Below are 7,500 nucleotides of genomic sequence, written 5' to 3'. Positions count from 1 at the left end.
ACAATTGCCTCCCTTTCTTAGATGTTTTGATACACAGAGAACCATTTCAATGTAAATTCAGTATTTATAGGGAACCGACCAACAACTTAGCTTATGTTCATTTCTTCTCAGGCCACCATCTTAACATAAAAATATCAATTTTTTCTTCTGTGTTTTTACAAGCATTGCACATTGTCAGTCCCCAATATTTGGATAAAGAAATTGAATAAATAAGAAAAATAGGGAAAGATTTATGCTATCCTTCACATTTATTAGATATTTGTTATAATAAAGCCCACAAAAAGTTTTATAGTGTACGTAACACACGGAAAGAAAATTTTAAGAGCATTCTCAGTTTGCCTTTTTTTAACGGATTTGAAACCATTAAATCATTGTTAAAAGCTTTTAATGTCAACCTTGTTTTCTCCTATAATAACACACTAAAAGGAATGTTAATAAAAAATAGCCCCAGAGAAAGCAACAACATAATAAATAAAATTCCATGTATGGATTGTCCCTCATTTTATCTCGGACAGTCTAGCAAGGGCCTAGAAGTAAGGCTAAGCCAGCATAAATATTCTGTAAAAACTGGGCAAACATCTAATGCAATATTCATTCATTTAAGTGAAAACAACCATGGGATAAATTGGGTTGGTAGTTCAGTAATTGCAAGGTCAAGAGATGTCTTATCACGAAATATTTTAGAATCTGCTTTAATAAAAATTACTTTTCATTGTAATTTCAATGTTAGTCATGGCCTTTTTCATTTAGACCCTTGTATTTGTAACATGTTTAAGAATGACCTCAAAAATATAATTAATGACTTAAATAAAAATTAGTTGCCTTTGAGTTATCTTCGTTGTAATGTATGTCTAACCTGTATTGTGAATATGTATTGTGAACATGGTTTTGTTTACCAAAGTTCTGAACAGCTGTCATCTATAATTCTTTAATTGTCTTGTCCTTGTATCTGAGATGGTTATCTTAAACTTTTAATCGCACCCATTGTTTATGCTTGTTTGGGAAGGTTACTCTTCTTCCAGGTGTGTCGGATTCTAGGTACTAATCTCTTTATAATCCCTATCTGTCAGTTATACGAATCTTCTTGTTTTGTCTTTTGTCCCAAGTATGTCAGTTCTGCTCAGTAAAGGACGTGGAAACGTCGAAAGGTCTCGCAGTTACTCCTTCGTTTATTTTTCCTTCGTGGCATATATCTTTATTTATGGATTTATCACGTTCCTAACTTTCGTGATTCAGTTATACATATATATATATATATATATTATATATATATATATATATATATACATATATATATATTTATATTTATATGAATTTTTTTTATCACATCACATGATTCATAAACATGCATTAAGCTACAAATGTCCTCTAATATCCAACAATTCGCTTTACATCGGAATTAATATATTTTCATATAATACGTGTATATATATGATATATATATATATATATATATATATATATATATAATATATATATATATATATATATACTATATATATATATATATATATATATATATATATATATATATATATATATATAATATCGTCCTCTCGCGGGTTCCAACCAGCGCCCAGCGGACAGAGGTGTAATCGGGACTTCAGTGATGTTTTTATATATATATATATATATATATATATATATATATAATAATATATATAATATCATCACATTAATTGAGAGGCTTGAAGTGGTAGACTGTTTCGGTTTCAATGATAAATAAAAAAAAGTCATTATACATTTATAATAAATAAACATATTTATATTTATTAATCATAAATTATTAATCATAAATGTATAATGATTAAGTTTTTTTTATTCATTATTGAAACAGAACCATAGCCTGCCACTTCAAGCCTCACCATTAATGTGATGAGGCCTGTAATGTCATATGAATCGCCGTTTTAATTATATACTTGACAAAAACAATTTTGGATTTATTTTGACATAAATGTAAGTCAACGTATCTTTTTTTCTAGCTGATAGGTCAGAGGGGTAAAAGAAGAGCGAGGGCAGTTACCTAGTAGCTAAAAATGGCAGGGAATAGTTTAGAACGGTAACTATTAGTAAGAGTAATATAAAGTGTGGTTTATCCACAATTTTATTTGGGTAAGGGTACAATTTTTCTTACTATGGCCTTAATATTAACATTATTACAATATTGATTTTATATTATATTAACATGGTGAATTGTACAGATTACATATTTTAAATTTTATTTCTTAATTCTATTTAACAAAAGTTCCAATGTTAACTTATCACAATGATTTTGCAATTTATTTGCATTGTCAATTTTATATATTACCTTTTCACAAGATGTCAGTGTTATATATTACTTTTTCACAAGACATTTCTTAAAAGTATTATGGTTGAGGTTCATCGCGTATACTTATATACGTATACATATGATAGATGATTGTGAATCTATACGTATACGTACTTGAATATAAACTTCTGGAATTCTATAACAGAAATAGGTAGTTGTGGTACACAAGCTTTTACTTGCATTAAATGTATCATTGAAAAATTCTTGTACATTACATATCAAGCGAATCTTTGCACGCTGAATTCTGTGCGCATATGTGTTTCATGAACATGATTTGCATTCAAAAATTTTTGATTACCCACAAGAGAAATGTACTTTACTGCCTTCCTGAATCGATTTCCCATGTTCAACTCATTAACATTCAAATTTAGATACGCTGTGTATTCTAAATATTCGCGACAAGTTCTAATAAGGAAAAAGTTCCCCTCCGTCGTCGAGTACCTCGTCGGTAGGAGGCAGGCGACCTGTCTAATACCTGTCTGGAGGAAGGAGTTGTTCATTACTGCTGGTGGGTGTCTCGCGGGGTTATAACTGACACCTCTCAGGGTCCTTAATTATGCCTCCTTCCTTTTACATCGCCTTCCATCCCTCCTCCTTCTTCCCCCGTTCCTCCCTCCTTCCAAATAGCATTCGACCTTTGCCCCTGCTCCATCACCAAAATGTGCGCGGAATTCCTTTTTTGCCTTATTTTCCATTCTATGAACGTATTTCCTACCTTCTCCTCCCCGTGGAAAATAGCCACTTTATTCTCGCTTACTCTGAGAGTAAGCCTAAAAAAACACTTTGTTGTTGTTTTTCTTGCTCTTCCTGGGGGAGCAGGAAAGGTCTAAAGAGCCTAAAAGGGCCTGAAAAAGGTGTTTCGCTTTGAGTTAAAGATTCAGGAATCTTAGGATATTTATGATTAATTTATCAGAATGAAAATGTAAAAAATAAAGAATGTGTGCATGTTGAACAGTGCAGAAAAATTATTGCTAATAAAATATAACACATTTATTTTCATTTTCATCGGTGAAACAACGCTCTATTTGACCGTAGATTTTAGCGCATTTGAATTTACGTTAAAAGTTCGTAGGAGTGTGATGTTTCCAACTTATGCGTGAGGGGAAAGTCTTGCCATGCTTCCCGAGTAAACCGGAGGTCGTACCACGCCTTGTTTAAGGAGGAGCCATTACCGAGATCCTGTTCCGGTGCAAAGACTCCTTTTCGATTCGTTCATCGCTTCTTCTGCGCCATGAAAACGCGTTTTGCAAAGAAGAGTGTTCTGTAACAAGCCAATACTATTGTAATAAGTGGCCTCATTTCCTAGCAGCCTAAGATGAGAATTAACGAATAACAGTAAAAAGAATCAGTGATACTTACAGAGGAATATTCAAATTTGAATTTCAAGTTAGTTGTAAGATTTGATTGAGGAATTTACATTTTAGTTTTAGGATATTATTTTATGTATTGTGCACATGAGGAACGTATTATTCAGAAGTGATGAACTGTTAGAATCATTTATTTTAAACATTACTTTGAGAAAGATGCAGTTGGTGTTGTAGGTAGGCGTGGGTAAATTATTCAAAGGAACTTACCTATGTAGATATCAAGTTACGTAGTATAGATTTATTTTCCGAAAGCAAATGATATTCTCAGCTGTACAATGGACGTCTCATTTTCCCTTGGTGGCAATCATTACAATTGTACAGTCGAATGACTTTCGAAAAACAGCCACACCTAGAAATCGTTTATTCAGCCTTTATGTCCTCCCTGATGCTTCCTGAACTTTTCCTGAAAGGTCAATTTAGTTAAATAAATAAGAGGAATTGGGTTTTGTAGCTCGGTCGCATGAGACATGAAAACACCGGAAACGCAGATTTCTCGTGTGCAAACAAATGTCAAAATCAAAACACGCGTGTTTAGATGATTTAACAGCACTTTGAACTCCAGTGGCAGGCAGACAGATAGTTGCAGAATACTATAGTCTGAATGTTTAAGTTTTATCTGATAGTGTTGTCCCATAAACGAGTCACGCTCCTCTAATATATATTTACTTTGACTCAAATTTTAGCACATTAAACAAGAAACAGGTAGAGTTAAGGGCATCAATAACGGAAGGTTATAAACTCCAGGCATCCATTTATTTTTTTGTAACTACGGGGCCTAACCAATCTCTGTCGCTGTCAGGTTAATCCCTGATTTGAAATAAAAGAATGAAATAAACAGACGCTCCGCCCGTACCGGGAGGATGCTTACGGATTAGCCGAGTTTATAGCTCCATTAAAACTGAGGCTACTTTTAATGTTTTCACAATGATAGCCCAAAAACAGAGTTGTAAGCGCGGCCGTTCGGAGACCATGAATGGCCCATCCCCGATGCTAATCTCCTGATGGATAATTATTTCAGGATCCATTAGCAACCACGGCAGTAAGCTCCTTAACTTCGCAAACCAGGTTTTGTTGGAGCGACGACATCGGGCGGTGGAGTTTTTCCGTTTCCCGTTTTCCACCCGTTCGTTATTTCTTTCTTACTTTCTTTTTTTTTTTAGTCTCGCGAAAACTTTAGATTTTGAGGATTTGTAGAACCCCTCTGTCGGAAAAATTTTCTTTTGCTACATTACGAAGTACGAACGCGTGCGTATGTGTGTTTGTGTGTTGAGTTCACGCAGATATGTCTGTCTTTGTACCTTTAGCAAAAAACTCAACATGGAAAGCAGTAAAAAACGAGCTTAAAGAAAATAAAGAAAATTATAGTTAAGAAACGAGCTTGAAGAAAATTATACTTTCTATATTTAATTCCTTATGAGCATCGTATCTCATGTTGTAAAGTAAAACATAACGCGCCATTTGTAAAGAATATTTTCTCAAAAAAAGTAAAGCTCTAGCAAGCTGAATCTATATATATGGAAAACTTCTAATGTGTTAAAATTGGCCAAATATATATATATATATATATATATATATATATATATATATATATAATATAGTGTGTGTGTGTATTCAAGTTGACTGTCAGAGTAGGATAAGGGCCATATAAAAGTAACAAATTGACATGGAAGAAAAGTCCACATGGGAGTTCGTGATCTATTTCTCCTCTTTAAACAAGCGATCCTAACTCATCAACCGAATCTCCCGTTACCCTTACACGTAAGAAGTCGTCCTGGGCAACATAAGGTATGTCTTTATGAGGAATCTCGAGATTCTTCTCCTTTATTATCTCCATTCTTAACGTACTCCCGAAGGGAAATAAAGAAAAAGGCAAGATGTCCGAGCAACCGTCACCTGTGATTTACTGGTATTGGTGTTAGAGGGGAGATAGGAAGACTAATTACTGTCTTGTAAGGAATCCTGTCGACGCAATATGCCATAGCTGAGAGGACAGGGATCAATAAGGAGTCTCCTCTTATGAAGAGGAGAAATATTACAGGGTGAGGTTATCAGTTCTGAGCAGTATTCATCATCTAGCTGAGTGCTTCGGATTCGTAATTTCAGTGTTGATATTCAGTGGATATCATTAAATCAGTATATCCATGAATAGAATATAATTCATAAACGGTTCCGAGACGCGTCTTTCTTACTGTGCTGGAAATTCGCTGAAGAGGAACACGAAAGGTGTCGGTGGATTTATGTTTTTCGCTACAAACTAGTACTTTGTTGTTGTTGTTGTTGTTGTTGTTGTAGCTATTGTTTGAGTTAAGGATACAGATACAGGAATTTTGGGATAGGATATTTATGATTTATATATTGGACTGAAAATGTAAAAAATGTGCATGTTAAACAGTACTGAATAATTAATTTCATAAATACAGGCAGTTCCCGGGTTCCATTTCCGGCAGGGCGCTGTAAGCCAAAAATCGCCTTAACCTGAACCATCATAATTATAATGGGAATAAATAGCTCTTGCAGTGCTGTTACAGCGCCGTAAAGCAGGTAATGGCGCTGTAACAGCACTGTAAGTGTTTCCTTAACTAAAGGCAAAACACCTTTTTCAGATCTTTTTAGGCTTTTCCACTGCGCTTTCCTACTCCCCCCAACAAGAACAATAGCTAGAACAACAACAACGGCAACAAAGTAGTTTGTAGCGAAAAATTGTGGTCAACCGCACCATGAGGCAAGTGTCATAACTCCGGAATGACGTAACACGAACCAGACAGAACCCGGGGACTGCCTGTCTAACATATTTATTTTAATCTTCGTTAGTGAAACAAGGCGCTATTTGACCGTAGATTTTAGCACACACTCGAGTAAGCTGGAGGTCGGATCTCGCCTTGTTTTGAAAAGGTTTGAGTAATGTACATATTCATCGTCTAGGTTACCTTCAGTATTGTCAATGTCCATTGCAGTTCCTGCGTAGCCAGCCACACACCCTGAGCTTGATGCAACATTCCTGATTAATCAACTTGTACAGTTGTTAGTGTTGTGACATGCCACCCAGATCCCTCTGGTTCGTGTCTCCCACAGGGTGATGAAAAATCACTGGCTATATATCATGATCAGTTACTGCTGCAGTTTGGGGTCTGTAGTGGGAGGTTGAAACCAACATTCTCTGGAAGCTTGAATTTCAAGTTAATGGCCCTTGTTTGCTTGTTCCATGTGAATAAGTTTCATCCACTGAAATGACAATATAATAATGATAACAATAAAGTTTCATGGTTCAAGGAACGAGTCTAGAAGTGCATCTCGCAAACTATACGGTCCTCCTCTCTTCAACAACATCCCGATTGAAGGAGAGAACGCGTTCTTGTTCAGTTCCTGGATACCACCAAACAAGACAAAAAAAAAAAAGCTAACAAATGGACCAATTTGATATTTATCTTCATAAGGGAGGAAAGTCATTTCTCCGTCAGCATCTGTTGTTACAAGAGTAGGAAGGTATCCTTTCTGTTTTAAAGACAGCACTTTGGCACTACTGCTGGGCTGTTTGCAGTCCCTATGTCCTACATACTAACATGTGTGTCTGAATAAAGAAGAACTGTGCCCTCAGATAAGATCAAAACGGATGCGGAATAAAACCGTTTCTCGTCGTCTCTCCGTTCGCCTTTAGCCTTGAGGCTTTTAAAAAGCCGCACCGCTTGAACTATGACGAACTCCTTGGACAGACAAACAATCAAACGATGACCCTCCATGCCCAGTGCTGATTTTAATATCTTTTAATAAGAAAAAAAATCCATCAGTCTGTAAGCTAATACTTGA

Source organism: Macrobrachium nipponense, chromosome 1, assembly GCF_015104395.2.
Source record: "Macrobrachium nipponense isolate FS-2020 chromosome 1, ASM1510439v2, whole genome shotgun sequence".
Lineage (NCBI taxonomy): Eukaryota > Metazoa > Arthropoda > Malacostraca > Decapoda > Palaemonidae > Macrobrachium > Macrobrachium nipponense.
This window is presented reverse-complemented; position numbering follows the sequence as displayed.